The sequence below is a fragment of the Chiroxiphia lanceolata genome, chromosome 6 (assembly GCF_009829145.1).
Source record: "Chiroxiphia lanceolata isolate bChiLan1 chromosome 6, bChiLan1.pri, whole genome shotgun sequence".
Classification (NCBI taxonomy): domain Eukaryota; kingdom Metazoa; phylum Chordata; class Aves; order Passeriformes; family Pipridae; genus Chiroxiphia; species Chiroxiphia lanceolata.
Genome location: NC_045642.1, coordinates 56,629,225 through 56,649,419, shown reverse-complemented (window position 1 = coordinate 56,649,419; position 20,195 = coordinate 56,629,225). Strand labels below are relative to the sequence as shown.

Genomic DNA, 20,195 nt, shown 5'->3' with positions numbered 1-20,195 from the left:
CCTCCCTTCCCTCCCGGCCGCTGCACTGGCAGCGCCGCCGTCCTGCTCCCAACTCCCCGCCCGCCCGCCCCGCTGCAGCCCGACGTGCCGCGGGGGCTGCCCCGCCGCGGGGACGGGGCGAGGGGCGCGGGGCTTCCTTCTCCCGACCCCCTCCCCTTGTCCCCCGCCCCGAGGGGTTTATCTTTAGTTGCGCGCCAGCTGAAAAATCCCAGATGCTGGCGGATTTTTTATTTTTTTTTTCTCCAAGATGACCTTTTCGATAGCCGATTTGAATTTTAAATTTTAATTAGCCGTGATCGCATCAAAAGTCAGCGCCGCGAGTGAGTGAGGAGGAGGGTGCGGGGTCCGCGGGCGGGGTTCCCCGCCGCGGTTCCCACCGCGGTTCCCAGCGCAGCCCGGGATCGGACCCGGCAAACGCCGCCGAAACCCGCTGGGAAGCTGCGGCTGCCGGAGCCGCTCCGGCCCCGCTTGGAAGCGGCGGGGGTGTCACCGCTGTGGGTTGTCCCGGAACCCCCGGGGCTGCAGCAGCGCCGGGAGGGGAGGCAGAGGCAGGGAGCGAGGGATGGAGGCTCCGGATCGATGCTGAGGTTTTTGTTGCCCTCGAAAAGAAAAAGGGATGAGTGCGAGAGTGCTGGTGGCTGCGGGGGAGTGGAGAGGGAGCGGAGCGGAGCACTGGGTTCGCTTCAAAGCTCTCCTGCGCACACCCTGTGTGGTGTCAGCCGGAGTCTCCAGCCCGTGCTTTAGCTTCCAACAAGTACAGCAGGGAAACTCCTTTCTCTTCTTTCCTCTGGGCTGCCTTGCCTGGATTGTAATATCCGCAAGGTAGCAACTTTTTATGTATATATAGACATTTTTTCCACAATTTTCCGTAATTTTCCACAGTTAGCACCTTAAAACGTCAGGTTTGTTGATTGGTATGTTTGTTACTAATTTAATCCGTTTCTTTGATGTGTTATCTTTAGGCTCTTTGTCACAGGAGTCAGGGTCTGCATCGCCGACGCCACTTTTCTCTCACGAACCTCAAATATTTATCTCCATTAGCAGCAAATGCCAGGATATTTGGGTGTTTTTGAGCGTTAACGATTGCATCGTCACAAAGCTCTTCTCAGAGTAATAATATTTGGTAATACTGTCATTTCTACAGTTCGAATTGGAAAACTCCAGCCCAGAATGTGGAGGTGCCCTGCTCCAGCAAAAGAGTTAAAGGTCTTGGGGTTAAATCTATCACCGTTCAGTAAAGCCAGGAGCTTTATCTATTTGTCCACCATGGCAGACATGCTCAGGGAGCAGGAGCTGCGTCCCTTTAAAGGCTGTATCATCCCACAGTCGCAGCCTGATAGTTACAGGCTCTACCAAAAGTGGAGCAATTTCTGCCCCAAAGTGCAAGTGCAGTTTCCATGAAGTTGCTTGGTGGATTTGTTAATTTGTGGAGTTTTGTTGTCTTTGTACACTGAAAATGTTAGGCAGAATCTTGTATTCATATGAATTATGCTACTTGGCAGAAATCTCTTATTTTGTATAATTCAGTGTTCATTTTGCCCTCTCCTCTTTAATAAATAAGTTGAGGAAAAAATAAGATTACAAAAAGAAACAAGGTTTTAATTCCTGTTTGGTTTCTGTGAGCTAGGTATACTGCAATCTAACAGCGTCTTATTTTTAGTAAACCAATTACAATTTCACAGTAAGTCCGTGGTCATTAGTGAGTTCAAAATGTCAGACAATACAAGAGCATTCCCATTTCTCTAAGTATCCATTTGGCACATTGCTGGCTTGCTTTTTCAGGACTCAGAAATACTACACTCAGCTTCACACCAAGGCAACGTTGGATACAATACAGGTGTTGTACTGATTTACCTACGGTTGTATAAAATACTGGTAGTACAACTCTGTAATGTAAACAAGCACAAAGTCATTACTGGAAGCAAGGCAACAGGAAGAACTGCCCCAGAAACTTTATTCCAAGAGCTCCTGCGTTTCTGACAGCCCTTGTGACAGCACGGTGGGGTAAGCAAACCATCTGCTTTCATCTCCCTGGCCCCTGAGCCCTTCTCAGGCTGAAGGCTCCCCTACTAGGAAGCCCAGAGGAGGCTCCTTTTTCAGTCCTTCCTCGAGGGAGCAGAGCCAGGCAGAGCTGCTTGGCCAAAATAGAACTTTCTGGCTGGTGTCCGTGCTCAGAAGAGATCACAACCACTGTGCTGCCAAACGTGGGGATGGCTGAACGTGAACAGGGACTGATGGAAGGTGTTGGGAGCAACCAGGGTGGGTATCCTTGTGCAGCTGTGTGCATTCCTGGGTCTGGCTAAAACCCTTCTGGCCTCCAATAAGCCTTTTGCAGCTTATGGAGCCTTCTAGAGTTGAGCAGAAAGCCCGTGTTTAGGACAGAGACAGTAAAAATCAGTGGTGCTGGCAGGACCTCTACTTGCCAGGCAAGGCTAGCCCTGCTCCTGGTTGTTTCTGCTGCCTGGACACCAGCCAAAGCCCACAGAAATTAGTAGAAAAACCAACTGGATCAATTCCATAAAGCCTGAGGACTCGCTTCCATTCTTACCCCTTTGATCCAACAAGAGTAGGTATTTACCGAGCGGGGCCTCTCCAGCCCTCTTTGTTGGCCAAATGCAGAAGCGGTAGCAACAGGTTTTTCATGCGATTTAATCATTTTCTCTCTCACCGCATTGGGCAGAAGCCTCTTTGTGTTTGTTTCTACATAATTTCAGTGCTTTTATGTTCTTTTCTTTTTTTTTTTTTTATAGGGCATCTTCTTTGTGATAGTCCGGTTGCATTTCAGAGGGAGAGTCAGGGCCTGAGACTGTTTGATACTTGCAGGATTGAAGCTATTTTAAGTGCATTGGTCATAGAGAGGTTTATTTGCAGAAGTTCTTCCAAACTTTTTCAAAGGCTGTTTTATCCCTTGCAGACAGCAGCGGGCATTAGAAAGACTGAATGCTTCATTCCCTTCTGTGAAACTGTGAGGAATTTAACCCCAAAAGATGGTGGTAAGACAAGGAGCTGCCATAGGCATCCATGGAGCTTCCCCAATTAGCAATCTCCTCCAGCACTTACCCTGCAGTCAAATCCAAGGTCAGCATTTGGGGGGTTGCTCAGTTTGCAGTCAAGTCATAAAAGTGGGCACGACCTTCCCAAAGATCTTTTCAAGCACGTCATCCAAGACTCAAGAAAGCATTAACTTGCACTGCTGCCATGCCAGACATTAATCAGAGCATATATTGCAGACAGTCTCCTCAGCAGTGTGCTTATGTGAGTCGTATTTGTTTTATGGCTGTCCTGCTGATTTCTCCCTGATAATGAGACCCTGTGTGCACTGCAGTATTTGTGAGTATATATTGTAGCAGCCAGGGCAGTTGTCAAATCATCCTAACACGTGGAGAGGCTCATGGCACTAAGCTGCATTTGTAAATTACATATTGTTCCACTTGCTGTAATGTTGTTATCAATAAGGCTACACCAATCCAGCAACGGGCATTAAAATCAAAAAGGACTCTGCAGAGGTGCCACTGGCACAGGTCACATTTGGCTCTGCAGTGAGATCTTGCAACATCCCTGTCCGAGCCAGCCAGGCATTTAATATCACACCTGTACCTCAGCTCCCTTGTCAGCGTCTGGGCAGCAGCTCCCACTCAGTTATTTGTCTTCCATAGTTTCACTCAGCTTGCCTAACCCTCAGCTTCTGGTGGTTTTTGTGACAATCTGCCGTGTTCTGGTTTTCTAGAAATGGTAAATGAAGGTACTTTTTCAGCCTTTATAAATCCATTGGGTTTTTTTCCATAAGGGGAGCATGCTTCTTGCTTTGCAGTGGTGAAGGAAATTGATGTGGCATTGATGAAGGCACACTCTCTTCTTGCAGGGTTGTTTTGTTTTTTTTTCTCTTTCACCCTTACTCATCACCTGTATTTTAACATTGCATGGGTTTTCTTGGCCAAACTAATTAAAAAAATATAATACAATCAATCGTGGTATCTCCTTTTTAATATTTGTTTTATTTATTTATCAATGCCCAGGAAGGAAATCTGAGAGCCCACATTATAAATTACCAGGTGTATAGAAGTTTGTAGCAGGGTGTATAGAGAATGACAGTGAAAGGCCATAAATACCAGTGGACAGTAAGAGACAAAACTGGTGTCTGCTTTGGGACCAGACATAAGATTTATCAGACCCAGACAAAAGTCTTTAAATCAGAAGCTGATGCTCAGATAAGCTGAGCAGCACTGGTAGGGTCCAGCGTAGAGTTACTAATTTCTTATTAAAGGAGAGGATTTAATTGGCGTTGCTCTATTTGTAAGCAAATAATACACTGTGTTAACAATGCACTTTATTTTGGTAACTCCCAGAAGAGAGCTAAATACTGCAAAACTGTTTTGCTAGATTAGGATGGGGAAATCTCAGGATGAAGATACTTACTAAGCAAAAACATAACCTAAAATAAAGGGTTTCATACTGGAGATGTTCTGATACAATTTTAGCAGCTGTTCCTCAGAATATGTTTTGTCCCAGGATAAATCCATTTTACCTCCAATTATTGCCCTGAGATTTGTAAGGCAGTGATCTGCCATACTTACCCCACTGTCTGCAAAAGGTCTCTTAAGCAGGATCCATTCCTCTCTTGGTACTCATGGGGTTGGCCCAAATTATTTTTGTGACAAGTGTTGTGTTCTTCACTAGATAAATCAGCAATCTCAGAGCATAAAGGATTCTGTCTTTTCCCACATCTGTGGCATATAATCTCGGTCTTCTCTTGACTTTTGCTTTTCCACGGGGTTTCCAAATCAACCCAGCCTAAGCACGTATACGCACAAGTATCCCAGATGCCAGTTAAAATAAGAATATCCCAAACATCTCACTTTTCTCCATTGCCCATACTAAAACCTTCATGTGTTACACATTTCACATTGTCATTGCTACAATCTCATTTGGTGGCCTGGGTGATACCCACTTCTGCTGTCTCAAACCCATTCTGATAGTTGCAGCAATCACCTCTACTATTCCTTTTTTATCAGGTACTGAATCAAAACCAAGCTTCTTGCTCCCACCTTCAAGAACCTCTGTAATTTGGAGTGCTCACACTGGCATCATCTTCTAACCCTGTTGCCTACCCTCCCTGAATGTTTTCTTCTTCCCTCACCCTGGTATCCTTTTTGTGCTGTTGTATTGGCCCCTTCAGCATGGGCATCTGTCTTGCTCTTTGCTATGCCTCAACATTGCCTTGATGTTGTTCACAATCTAGTCAGAGGAGTTGGGATGAAGATTTTGGTGGCATTGGATAGGAGGGATTTTGGGGTGCGTCAGGGAGCTGTGTGCAGAGAGAAGTTGGGCTCACTGGGCTCCCTCTGCTTGATTCCTTTGGGAGCCTGAATTCTGAACCTGTGCCAGTTAGAGCATTCCAGCCCCAGATATGGAGAGAGGGAGGCTGGGGAGGAGGAGAATGAGACAGACAATTTTTCTGGTCAAAAAGAGCTGCTGTTGTCTCAGGGCTATACAGTAGCCATCTCACTGGTCGCTCCACTTCCCTCTGATGTATTCCAGGTGGAGGGGAAGTCCAGAGAATGTCATGTAAGAAATGCAAATAAAAATGTCTTTCTAGACTTCCTTCTCTTACGTACTGTCTGCCAAAACCTTTGCTCCCCTCTTTTACTGTTTTGCCTATGGATGTGTTTTATGCTTTTATCTTGCTCTTCTGGTAAAAGAAGAATTACTTGCTGTGAGTTTACATAACTTGCCTTTTACTGCTCTGGAAATGAATGTGGAACTTCAGCCTTAATTAGACTTTCAGTGTAAGTTCTGTTTTAATGAATCACTGAAATATGTGAATAACATTAAGCTTCACAGTATGGCTGCAGAGTTGGATACCTGAAGCTGATCGCTTGACTGGGTCTCTGGGAAGACAAGCACTTAGTACCCAGGTGAAGGTGCAGTGAGGGGGAACAGACTCCCTGAAACCTGAGTAGGTTTGAATTTACCTACAGGTAGATCCCTGCCTGTGGAAGAGTTTTTATTTCAGAGCCTGTACTTGTGTACTCAACACTTTGCTCCTGCATCACGGCTTCACAACAAAGCAGCAGACTTCACAGGATCGGGAAGTTCAGGCTGTAGTTTGAGATACAGGTTATCACGTTGCTGAGTTCCTCTTGCAACACAGTGATGAGCCGGAGCTCCACCTGCACCCAGAGCACCCAGAGAAAGTTTTCAGTAATTTGCTCTCGGAAACAGAGTGGGATGGTAGAGGTGTCAGAAAACGTACAAAACCTTGGGAAGAAAACCCAGCTCATTAAGATGTACTCCCAATGCTTCTACAAAGTGTCAGTCTTGTCTGGTGAACCCGATGGCAAAAGTCTTTTGCTATTTATCAAGTGCCACCGGGTTCACCAGACGAGACTCAGCACCACACTTAACTGGAGGTCAGCCCATAAGAGTTAATAAGTGAAAGGAACAACCTGGAATGGTAATCACCTGCTGGGGAGACCTGCAGGTGTTACTGGTAGGATGTCACCTGGTCAAAGTAGGATGGGATGAATGGAGCACTGTGGTGCTGGTGACAAGTGTTTTCCCTTTGGTACTCAAAGAGGTTTTGCAGAAGCTGGCATGACGATGAAATATTCCTTTGCAGATAACAAGGGGCCAAACTAAAACTAAAGGGACTGGGAGAGTTGCAGAAAAAGTAGCAATTGGCCAAAATCCCGTGTTTTTTACACCTTCCTTTAATTTGTCTGACCTGCAAGACCCAGACTTGATGATGTGCCTAAATGGACCACTGGGTTGGGGTGACTGTAGGACCTGAGGTTTTTGTAGCCAGCAGCGTACAGGTTCAGCGTACAGAAACGTGCTGCTGCTCATGCCTGCCTTTGATTCCATAGTCCAAAAGGCTAAGTATTTATTTTCAGCCAAGTAAAGCAGAGATAGCCTCCAGCTCAAGTCCAGAGCAATGTTCAAACTACACCTTTGTAATTGGGATACTCTCAGCTTCTCTGCTGCATCTTAGGGATGAATATGGGGGAGGATTTGTGATTACATGTGTTTAGACCAGACTTGTAAGAAAGCAGGAAAAGAAAAGGAAAGCATGTGTCCTTTTAATTTGGTTATAATAATAATTTGTAAAAAAGAGGAATTGGGTTTTGTTTGGTTATTGGGAGTTATAGCTGACTTCTCCTAGCTCTTCCAGCGCTGCATTTGATGTGGAATCAATACTGAGCAGATCGGCTTTGATGAAGAAGCTGAAATCCAAACAATCTCTCTCTGCTAACTTGGAGATCAGATTGCCCATTTAACTCATGTCTACTAATAAGGTGGGTAAAAGTGGAGAAATTTATATAGAGCAGAGATTGGAAAGAAAAGAATTGCAAGGTAAATGATATTTGAAGTCACGGGGAACTCTTGGGGAATAGGCAAAACCCAAAGAAGAGCAAAAGGATAAAAATGGTGAAGTTCACTAGAGAGGCTGAAAAAAGTACCTGTTATTTACTGGAAAAAATAAGATGGGTAAAGGCTAAATCCCACAATCCCTTACTCATGCAAGGAATCCTGTTGACTTAAATACTTGTGTAAAAGTATTTCTGTGGGTAAAGGATTTGTTGGACTGCATCCAAGACTGGGTTAAGGTTGATGTTTTTTCACAGAGGCAGCAGTCTCTCGTATGCCACCCTGGGTAGTAAATGACAATCATGGGACATGTCTTACGGGACGCACCGAATAAATAAACAAACACACACACAAAAAAAGCAACCTTTGCCTGAGTGCACAGGAGGTTCAGGGTGGCGGGGGGCTGGCAGGAAGGTGACTCAGTGACCTGGGAGGCAGGGTCGGTGGTTGTGGCTCCGCGCGGCGGCCGAGCGCGGACCCTCCGCCGGAGAACACGGCTGCCAGCACAAACTCACACAAGTTGTTTTGGCGCCCGGCCTAGAACAACACGGGGCTGTTTTTTCCCTTTTGTGCTCAACTCCGCTGCACTGGGACGGTGTGAGATTTTTAATTTTACACGCAGGAGGAAGAAAGAATGCAACCTTTCCCTTTTTTTTTTTTTCTTTTCTGCTTCTCTGCAGTACTTATCTTTACGTGTGTTGGTGTTACAAAGCCAGGTCAGCACATACTTTATTCTAGTGACAAGTTTTTGTGCAAAGGTCGTGAGGGCTGGCTGTGAGTGACCAGGGCACCCGTAATAGTCACAGACAGAAGAAATCCCAGGATGTGCTGCTCCCACCTTTAACTTTCTACAGTGGGTTCTTAAGCTGTGGGTTGCCAGGTCCAGTTGATGCAGAAAGAGGGAGAGAAAAATGAGCAGAGCAATAGAAGGGAGGGTTTAGATGCTTAAGGCCTGACATACAAATGAGATAAAATGTGCCCTGTTCTTGGTACCAATGACTCAGGGAGCCAAGTTGCAAACCTTGCGCTTGTCCAGGTGTGCCTGGATGGAGATGCATAACTCTGTCCAGCCACAACTCTTCCCACATCTTCAGCACAGCCATCAAAGTGACCCTTGCATGTACCTGTCCAGCAGCACCACGAAGGGCTTCCCTTTGCCTACATAAGCCCAGTCTGAGGAAGAATTCCTCATCACCCTTATCCTTCTCCAGGACTTTGCAGAAGATGCCATGAATGAGCCTGGCTCCAGTGTCATTGGGGCTTAACTCTAGGCAGGTGCTCCCTGGTTCAGGACCTAAATGGTTAATTTTCAAGTGGCTTCTGAGAGCAGATGTTCCCATGTGTATCCCCTCCTTCCTTCTTCTGACACATTTCCTACACAAACAGCAGATTGCATTGCTGCTGTCCTTTTGATCTGCGGGAGGGGGAGGAAAATCCCACACAAATGATATTAGTTCTCTTTTCAGGCAGGCTGGTGACGGTGCAATGGGCATGTGTCTCCCTCCCACCTCTCCCTGCCCAGATGTCCTTTACGGGACTTTCTTCTTTAGCCCCTGGCCACTTCTGGAACTGCTTTTAAGATTGCTTACCTGAAAGTCTAGAAGGAAAGAGGAGGTGAGGTTGGGCAAATTGTGGAAAAATTACTATTACAAAACACTGTCTAAACACATCCAGAGGCCGGGGTACTGTCTGCTCCATCTGCTGCCATGCTACTGGCACTCCTGTGGTGCCTGGCCCTTGGACACCTGCGCTGATGAATTAAACCACACTGCCTGGATGAGGCTTAAGGTCTTACCAGACAGGAGACTGAGCTTGTGTTGGAGACCATTCCTGATCCCAGACTTCCTGTCCAGGTTAATGGACATGTTCACGTAGCCTCAGGGTGGTTGCAGAGGGGCAACTCTTGCAGCCTCAGTGAGAGGTGACTCAGGGAGGGGTGGCAGGAGCCTGTAGAATCAGATAATTATGGGAAGATCTGTCCTTCCCCTCTTTCTTCCAGGATAAGAAACAGGAACAGCAGATAAACTCAGAAAGACTGCAGGTTTATGGTGAATTAAAGAGGGTGATTCTTTATGGGATTGCAGTTAAAATGTGCATCTCCTTGGTACAGCATCTTCAGGATGCCAAGACTGAAGAGTTTGGAGTACTGTGAGAAAATTTCATGGTCAGTGAATTCACCAGAAGGCATTAAATGCAATGCACTGATTTGGGCTTAGAAAGTCACAGCGTTGACAGCATGAAGAATGTTCTGGGGAAGCATCACTGATTCCCTACCACATTCCTACATTCATCCCTCCACATCACTGCTGTTCTTTGTTGAAGACACTAGACTTGGTGTACCTCTGGTCTGCCCTAGGATGGCCTTTTTATATTATTATCTTAAGACAGAGGAGAAATTCTGCTTTTGCTCTGCTATGGGTGGCAGTTGCAGAAGCCCTCTAGACGTGTGATGGAGATGATGGAGGTCAGGTGTGGTGGCCACCAATTTTTCTAGCATTGTCCTCCTCATTCCATCCTGTGGCTTAACTGGTGGGAAAAAGGCAAACAGTTCTGCCTGAGCTTCTTCATAGAATGACCTGACATCACTGTTTGGGAAGAGCCTTTGGTATAGCTGGAAGGCTTAAAGCTGCCAGTGTCACTGGCTTTGCCACAGCAGCCATGTGGATGCAGCAACATGGGGTAGGATGCATGTGTGAACTAGCCTGACACTGAGCTGGCTGCTGCTGAGAAATCTCAATGTAGCCAGTGGAGTTTCGGAAATTGGATCTTTTTCTTTATTTAATTTTGTCTTTTTTTTCCCTGCTTTAGCATCCTCCTCATTTCTAACCCCCAGCAGTAGGCTTATAGCATCAGGGCTCTCTCCCGTTGTCTTTGGAGGCTTCCATAACAAACACCTGCTTATTAGGAGGATGATGTTTCTTGAGGCAGGGGATGGGAAGGCTCAAACGTGACACTGTGACCAGCCAAAACAGCGAGGCGGGGAGTGACTGATTGAAATGCCCCGAATAACAAATTCTTTTAAACCAAAAACAATTCCAAAGAGACTCGGCATATTTGCAGATGTTATTCATATAGAAGGAGAGTCAAATATCATGAAATAACCCACTAAGCCTGACTTGCTCTCTGGCTTAGATAGGATACACTAGGCTTTGCATGTTATTTCACTCGATTTCTTGAGCTTGTAACCAGAACCAGGCAGTTTGCAGCAGTCAGCCTAAATGTTCAATTCAGCTCCTTCTTCTGCAGCTAAATTTGTTAAAATTGCCCAAGAATGTATATTGAAACCATCTCTGTGTGGCTGTTCACAAGCCATTTCTGCAGAGGCATCAAGTACATGAGGAACCTGGGAGGGTTGTGTGTATCAGGGAGGGTACAAGCAGTGACGCAGGCTGGCCTGGGCAGTGCCAGCACCTCTGCTTTCCCAGAACATCTGGGAAAGTGCCAGAACATCTGCCCCTGGCACAGGGCACTGGCATCAAGCAGTGCTGCTCTTGCAATTGCTCGAGCAGCAACAGGCAGCAGTGCGGAAAGGGAAGAACAGACTTGTCACACTCCTGGAAGGAAAAGTGCAGGTTGTTTCTCTCTCACAGTGTTTCAAATGCAGGAGTTTTTCCAGTTGTGTTTGGGATGTTTCTTAGATGGTAATTTACTGATATCTTTGGATTTGACAAAGTTCTGATGTTTAGTGTTTCACCTTGTCTCTAGAGAGAAAAAAACTTGCCCAGTTCTTTGTCTTCCCCATTTGCATTTTTTCATTACTCTTCCATTGCAACCCATCAAGTGAGCTCTCATTTCAAAAAGTACAAGAGTAGAAAAGTTAGAGTTTTCTGTGCTTTCATTTCCCTATGACTTTTTTGAAGCTGGTGAAATGATGAGAAGTTAGAGACTGAAAAGAAAAAGCAGTCAGGAAAATGGGGACAAGTGAATCCCTCCTACTTCTCACCCTGGCATCACACCAACATCTTTCATTTCATTTTGTTCAGCAATAACAATAATAGGAAACAGAATTATTTATCAAGTTACCAAGTGTCCTTTGTGACTGCTCAAATAAAGTAATGTTTTTTAGTTTGTTACCATTAAGTATTGGGCTTAGTTGCTGTACATTCTCAGGGCTATTCAAAGTGGGGGGGTGTGTTTTTTTGGGAGCACACATTTAGCTGAAAGGACACCAGAGCTGCCCGAAGCAAATTCATTTCAAATTCAGATGAAAATGAGTGAGGGAGGATGAAAAGTGGGAAAAGTTAAAAATAAAAGCTTTGGAGAAAAGCAGGTTATTGTAGGCACTGCAACTGCCACCCATAGCAGTCCCAGCCACCAGGAGCTCCGACTGAATATGGGAGACAAGGATTTAGAACGGGGTCTCCATGGCCCATGAGATTACACTTGCACTTAGATGTTATTCTGTCCATCAGGCCATATTCTGTCTACAAGATCAGTAAAAGCTGAAAGCAATTTCTTTGTCTGTGCCTTTCCCAAAGTTGCCAGCATCCCTCATTCCCACCCCATGGTTCAAGCTCTCCTTCCCAGCTGCTTTTACAGGTTCTCCCAGGAGTGTTACCAGGGCTCAGGGCTTAGCTGGTTGCCCTTCACATCAGGAGACTGTATGATACATTTCAGCATTTAAAAAGATAAATTTATCAGTTTCATTGCCTTGTGTATAATATATGTTTAAGAAGAGTGTGTCCATACAATTTCTACCACTAAATCTCTAACCCTGTGGCAGCCCTAAGGCTTAGTAGCCTTAGACACAGCAAGACTCAAATTCTTTCCCTTTAACATCAAATTGTTCATTATTGTGTGATTTATTCAAAGGCTGCAGCATGGAAACTAAGAAATGCCCATTGTTGCCAATAATATAATCACATGTGGTGCTTAATCCTGTAAACATGCACAAGGAAAGTTACTTACATATCTAAGTCTTTGGTGCAAGCAGCCCTTTGAATAAACTCCTCAGCCTGAACATGCATCTGTACAGTATTTAACATGAAGGGTTTGAGCCAGCCTGGGGTCTTTGTGCTAAATATATAATAATTATTATAATGAGGGTATTAATGATTTGTTTGTGTGCTGTTCTTACATCTAGTGCCAAATATCATACAGAATGTGAATCTGGGAAGAATTCAGCCCTTTGCATTTTATATCTGTAATAATCCATGACTGAGTTGCTGGATTCCATCTCATTTGTATATGCCATATTTTTTTCCAGAACATCTGTTTAAACCCACACTGGATAGCTGCCAGATTAGTGGAAAGGATATGGTATAAAGAAGACTTTTGTTTCCTCAGAGCAAGGAGAAAAAATAAGTTACAAGTCAGTGCATATTGCCGAGAAGAAGCAACTTTTTCTCTCCAGAAGCAGATGTCCTGTAGTGTTTGAAAATGAAATGTTTTTGTGTCTTCCAGGCAAAGGTTCTGCGTTTCAACAATATTGATTGTCAGTTAGTGCAGGCTGTCAGCCTGCCGTGGTTAACCTACCAGTTGTTGGAGAGACAATCACGAGCAATTAAGAATCACATTTCGCAGTTCCAAATGCATCCATATTGCCACTTTATTCAAAATCTTTTTTTTTTTTTTCTTCATGTTGGAAAGTAAATTGGTGAGAGAGAAGTTTTCTTTTTTCCTCCTGCCAACCGTATTTTCATCGCTGGCCAAATTAAGAGAGATATATAATGCTCATAAACTTGCTGCAGTTTGTTGATTAAAATCTTACATCCAACACTCCTTTCAACATCAATCTATATTAATAAGGAGGGAGCACGTTGCATTGCATGTCTCTGTGTTGTGCCTTAGACACAAAGCACCAGGGAAGCACCAGGGGAAGATTCAGCTGCAGAACAAGCAGCAGCACAAGGATAAAAGGACTGTTCTTCATGCGGTTGGACCTTTGTGATTTAACAGGAAAATGGATAGGAAGATTAAAACCAAGAAGAGCCAAAGGCTTAGCAGCTGAAATTACAGTGGTGCTGGCTATGCAGCAGTTGTGGGAATGGCTGATAGAGTCAAGGTAACAAAGTGCTGAAATTAGCCTGGTACACCAAGAAAAACAGCCCATGTGAGATGAAACATGGAGTACTGCACGATCCCAAAGTCAGCAGTGCCTGGAAAGCCTGTGGCTCTTGTCACCCCTCTGCCAAGCATTCTTCAAGGCTTTGGTACCTGGTGGCCTTTTACAGAGAAATATCAGAGACACTGGGTCTGGGCACTCTCTTACCGTAACTCAGTGTGTTACAAAGCCTGTGCCAGGCTCTGAGCATGTTATCTTGTGACAAACTGTGCACACTGTCACCTTGGCTGGTGGTTTCGGTCTAAATACCTGGGAACAATCTCTATATCATAAACCATAAATCCTGCCTCCTTTTTCAGAACTTTTCCATACAAAATCCTTTCCTAAAAGCAACAAAAATACATCAGTTCTTCTAAGAGGGCACACCATTCACAGCCTCAAAAGAGATTTCTGACCATCAGATGACTCCCACCACAGGTTTCTCAGCACCCCAAACCTCAGAAGCCCTTTCTATACCTCTGCAACCTACTTCTCATGAAATCTATGTGTTGTCTGGGTCCATAATACACAGGGGAATGGAACTGGGAGCAGCAGTTGCAGGTTTTGGTGGTGACAATATGCCCCTTGCAGACACATGAGGTTCTGCCTTATACACAGAGAAGGCAAGGAAATGTCAAGTTCTAAACAAACTCATATACATCATACAGAGATTGTCAAGAGCAACTTGTAGAAAATGTCAGCACATGCTTCACAATTCAGAGGATCAGAAAAACAAGTTATCTGTGAGCCTGTCCACGGAAAGGGTTTTTCCCACCTTGCACTCCCTTCCATCCCATCAACATTACAAAACCCCTTCAAACACTGAGCAACGTCAAAACAGACCAAGCCACCAATGGACCTGAGACGAGTCCCCCAGAGCTGCTGTGACATTTCAGTGCTGATGGATCAGTCAGGTGAAATCTCCATAATTTAGGATCTCAGCAGAAGTATTTCAGAAAGGATCAACAATTTGGGGCAGCAGTACTAGCAAATGAAAGGTGCTGAAAAGGGGGAATCAAAAGAAAAAAGGGAAATTATGTAGTTGAATAATATTGAGAAATCATCTCCTACGCACAAATGTACACAGGTTCTGATACCAAGGCTGGTATGAGTATAAAAGCAAAGAGTTTCATCTTTAGTAAGACTTTGTCAATTCAAAACTTAGATTAAAGGGGTTTCTGTGCAGTAGCTCTCTGACCATCTTCACCTCTTCTCTGTACAAAACACAAGTTTGTGGTTTCACAATCACATTTTCCTATTTTTAAAACATGTTTTCTCTTCTGTCGTGCTCTGTGAGAAAGACATTGAAACTGCAAGAGAAACTGTCTCGACAGAGGAAACTGAAATGGCTTCGTGCATGACATGCGAACAACGGAACAAAGTAAACACCGACAAAAATAGAAAGCAGTGCTTTATTTTCTTTCTGATCTTTCATTTTTAGGGGATATTTGTGATTACAGAGAACTTCCAACATTTCAGGCAAGTGGGAAATTTTTGAACAACTGATGTAATACAGAGTTTAGGTATTAGCATGCGATGAAACAATATCTTATTCTTACTGACAGCAGGATACAACAGGAAACAAAGATTGTTTGTATTTAGGACTCTTCCTGAAACTAGCAAGAATGATGGATAAATAGCTTTAAATGGACCACAGATCTTCACAACACACTCAATAACTAAATGCTCTGTATCTTTGATTCTTTTAGGGTTAAACATTCAAGGAAATGAAACACGATTTTCCCCCCTCTCCTATGTTTGCATTTGAGTTGAGGGCGAGTTTTCTACCAGGCAATTCGAGGTGTGGAAAAGTACCATGAGCACCTCACCGTTATTTACAATCCCCAAAATCTTGCTCCCTACACCAGAGATGAGAAACTTGGATCTGTATTGAGAAAATTACTTGTTCTTATGCTAATCTCGATCAAACTGTTGACATTGACATTAAGCAAACACACTGGGGTGTAATTACATTTCACACTGATCTATGAAATATTCATGTAATAATAACGAATACATACATGCAATCATACAATATCATCATCATAAACTGTGGTCAAATACATATGATATTTGCAATGCTTATACCTTCTTCATATAAATAAATATTCATTAGAACTGAAACTAATTACTGCATGGTTGATGACAGCTGAGAATATTAAGCACCGCCACTGAATTATGCCTTCAAAGGCAATGAAATGACATTCATTTTCAAGTTGGGTCAGTTTATTTGTCCAGCTATGATAATATTTTTTTCCAATGGAAAGAACAATGTTTATACTAATTGTCATGAGAATGTCTAAGCATTTTCTGTGACTAGTAATCAAATTAGGGAGCTGCGAGTGTCTGTAAGTACACCAATGTTAGTCTATTTTCATATTTAAAATTGGCCTTTCCCACAGCTCGTTCAAGTTTATGTTCTAGCCACATGTCCCACAGATAAATAAACAGATGCTCTATATAAAGAGTTAGATCATATTCTGAATGAGTGAGGAACATATGTCATCATTAAGGGAAGCTTCGGTGCCAACGCTGGCATTAAGGTAGAGGAAAGAAAACAAGGAAGAGCTTGAAATAGAGCAACATAATCCCAAGGAAGTTGTCAAAACCAGAAGAGAGGTTATTTGTGCTAGAGTTGGCAAGAAAATGTTGTTCTGCAGTTTTTACTGAAAAACAAAAGAATAGCTAGAGGAAATTTTGATTTTTAATTAAAAAACATCCTCTGTTGTTGGTAGTTCTGGGCTGAAACCAAAAAGTAGGCTTTTTTACCTCAACATGCCAAATCCCTGTGTTTTGTTTAAACTGAACTTTTTGCAAGATATTTAAAGTGCCCAGTTTCCCAATGAAAACAACAAAACAAATAAAAGTGAAATTTCCCAGTAATACTTCTCTTTGTTAGAAGTCTAATTTTTTTTTTTCAAGTAAGAAATTTCAAGGAAATTTTTCTTTTCGTGCCGCTGATGAAAAGAGGATATCCAGATATAGCTGTTGATAGATCTTTACTGTCTGAATGCAACCAGATGACATTGCTTTATTGTTACTGTTGTGTTGTGCGCTTCATAAATAGAGACTGGAAAGACAGTTCATGCCCAAGAGATCATTGTAATCTAAATATATATCTAGAGGCTTTATTTATAAAATGTACAGAATCAGGGGTTTTTAATTGCATGCAGAGATATTGTTCAGAGCAAAGTACTGTGCACACATAAAAAGAATTTTAGTTCTGAGGTTTTGGGAAAATCCTAAGTGAAAACTCATGCTATAAGTGAAAACTAAAAAGAAAAAGAGAAAAAGTTATCTGCAAACACCTCAAGAATTTATGTGCAGTTTGGTCACAGCAAGTAAGCACAGAACTGACACAGAAAACCTGGAAAAGACCGAAGAGCTCCCTGAAGAACCAAAAGAGGATGGGCAGAGATCACTGATGCAATTAGAGGGTTTATGTAGGATATTGTTCCAGGTGACGGTTGATTTCCTAAATAACATTCTTCCCAAGATACATCCAAAGGTGCAGTTAATAATAATGCACAAAGAGCTAGAAGGACAGAGCTGCTGTTAACCTCGATTTTTATCACTAAATTCCCTAAAAAAGGGTTTATTTTTTGGAAGAAATCCACAAGAACTGGAGGAACCAAGGGTGGGAAGGGAGAGACTGTCTCGAGGAAATGGAAAGACCTGTTTCACTGCTATTGGTGTAGCACGGGGTGATCAGGATCAGGAATTTGGGGGCCAGGCCGGGAAGCCTCTGGCCAGTGGTACACAGGGAGGAGGAGGGACGTTCTGCATCTGCACATCATGCACCACCTCCGGAGGAGGCTGCTGGATTTAGCAGCCACTTTTGGCTGCCAGTTGCATCGGTCAGTGGCAGCGTATAAAGCTTTGGCAGTACACGGCCGGAACTGTGTGAGACTTGGCTGCCTGCACCATCTTTTTATGCACTTAATTTGAGAAATGAGTACACGACAGAAATTTCTCATGGCCTGACGCGACAGAAAACATCCAGTGCTTTGTAAGCTGAAAACCTCCTATAAAGCCCCAGATCCAGGAAACACCCGCTTGGCACTCTGGATTTGGAAAAGAAACTTTACTGGGAGAGTTGTTAAAAGGACTTTTGGAGCAGGATCATCCATACCATCAAGCTTTATGCTATTTCTTGTCCATGGTGGTGCAACTGCCCTTCTCTCCAGGCCTTCAGCATTGCCACTAAATGAATCTACACCAACCAGCCCTTGCCAATGGGTCCTGAACTGAACAGGGAGTGAGGGAAAGGTGCAGCCTAGACCAGGGTAGCTAGTGTATTTGTCTTCTCCCAGTTGTTGTGGCCCTCACCACCTGCACCAGGTCCCTTGGATGGGCTGGTCTGAGGCTGACTGGAAGAAGAGCAGAACCATAGTTTGCCAAACACAGTCAGCAGGCACTGGCAGACAGTTGGCAGTCAGGTGTGTTCTTACCTTGCTCCAGCTATTTCATTTATGTGACACTTTGGGGGAAACATCTGGCACAACATCTGACTGACATGTCTCCAGCTACAGAAAGCTGAGAAAAATCAAAGCAGCCACCAGGGATAACAAAATGCCTTTTTGTGCATCTGAAGCCTCATTCTCTTTCTTCTCTCAGCCACCAGACATGAGCCAGGGGTGATTCAGCTGAGGTCAGTGAAGGACAGGCTAAAGGTAGTGTGAGCTTTGGTTAAAATGTTCCTGCCTAATGGGACAATCCCTTAACCAGGCCATCCCAGTTCCCTACTTGCACCATCACTGATTTTTGGTAAGACCTGGGATAGGGTCTTTCTCTCACCTCAGTTTCTGTCCTTAAATGAGGGAAGCAAGAGGCTGCTTTGGTCACACATGTTGATATCTGCCAGTGCAGTCTAGAAGAGTTAAATGTAACTACAGCCATTCTGGCTCCAATGATGATTGTATGTAACTTTTGGTGAACATCTAACAGTCAAAGGTAAAACAGGATCAGGAGCTGGAAGGTGAAAGGCTTCCAGTTCAGCCTGACTGTGTAAAGCATGTTTTAAGGGCAAATGGTGAACCACTGCAACAGCTTCCCAGTGACCATGGTGGATTCTCCATGCAGAGTATCTCCAGGCAGGCTGGCTTTTTTTTCTGACATTAAAGATAGAGGTTCTAGAGGACCAGAAATGTGTTATAGCACTTACTTTTCCTTCATCCAACAGCTGATGTCCTCACTACTATAAATTAAAGATAATATTTCCTATTATGTGAGGGAAGCCCAGGTCTCTGCGGGGCTCAGATGCACGATCCAGTTACTGTGAGTGAACAAGCTACCTCATGTCAGGTGAGATGTGGTAACTCTGCGGGTACTTGCTCCTACAAGCAATAACAACAGCTCCCTACAGCAACTGTGTGCTCTCTCAGCTTTGCTTTCCCCACCACAAGAAGTGCCATTCGGCTGCCTTTACAGGAGGCGAAGCATGCACACGGTGAGAGCAGTCGCCCCGCTCAGCTGGGCTGGCAAGCACTGGCTTGTCAGGTGGCAGTAACTTGATCAAATCTCTAAGCACTAATACTGAAATTCTGCTGAGAAGACCTCTTCAGAGATGTGGTCGTTCTTAAGGCATTGTAAAAGTGGATGTGGTTGTGCAGTGGCAGAGTTCAAACAGGGAGCCCACAATCTTCTCCCCAGGTCTACGTGAAGTTCTCCAGCTTCGTAACCAGTCACTGCTGCTGTTATCCAAAGCAACTGCTTAAAATACTTTCTGCTGTTGGAATACACCAGAACAGCCCTCCTCCCACATCCAGCCCCCATATAGAATGATCTAAATGCAAAAGAAATGACTAAAAGAGTGTTTTTGGAAATAATTAGGTCAATTAGAATGTAACAAGGAGAGTGGTCTAGACATAGAGAGCATTTAAATTAGCAACAAACTGTTCCATTTGGGTTCTTCAGTTCAATCAGCTATTTAATCATCAATTCATCTATGTGAATTGCTAGCAAATTGGGGAATTTGCTAATTTAACGTACCCTGAAGGTGGTGACTAAATTATGTATCAATGTCACTGATGCCTGCTCTGTCTAAAGCATAAGAGAAACGCAGCCAGGCTCTTCAGAGCAGAGAGCGGCTCTGGTGTCACACACTCTCCAGGGATGACAGGAAATGATGTGTTTTAGAAAGGTCTGTAAGGTTAAAAAAGACACTTTTGTTCTGCATTAGCTAACCTGAATTTCATTTAAACTTTCCTTGCCCAAACCTGAAGCTCAAATGCAAAGCCGCTGAAAAAAGAGAGGGAACTGAAATAAATTTCTTTCTCAGCATGTCCTGTACTCCAAAGTGGCAGGTGGCCATTTCTGAAGCCAAAGGTAATAAACAATAATCACTTTTATAAGTGATACAGTACAAGCAGATCTAAAAGTGGAAGATGATATAGGAAACCATAGCATCCTCTTACATGATACATTAAGAAACTAATCCTGTGGCATGTACAGCACTTCTTCCAGGCCATATAAAATGCCATCAGTCTCACCTTGTGGGGCTAATCCTTACCTGGGTGAACCTGTCCCCTTTGGAAAGCCTGCACAGGAGTTATCTATCACTCAGGTCACTCCTTTAATTGTAAGTGACACATTAAAAAAAAAAAATCTGTTCTGACTTTATAATTGATGCCCTGCCAGAAACAGTGTCCTTCCTCTGGGGCTCAGGTGTGATCCTCTCATATCCTTCTTCAGGACTGACAGTCTTGAGTGAGACTAAAATCAAACTCTGAAGAAAACAAGAGTACAGTGTGTCTCTGAAAGGGATCTTTGCAGAAAACATGGG

At 43.9% G+C, this 20,195-nt stretch overlaps 1 long non-coding RNA gene across 1 annotated transcript; it reads left to right on the top strand.

Moving 5' to 3' along the window:
- Positions 1-98: 98 nt before the first annotated feature.
- LOC116788366 lies at positions 99-3,072 on the top strand. The gene is made up of 3 exons (XR_004357612.1): positions 99-307; positions 963-2,259; positions 2,915-3,072. It is a non-coding gene; the product is annotated as an uncharacterized LOC116788366 (long non-coding RNA).
- Positions 3,073-20,195: the final 17,123 nt, after the last annotated feature.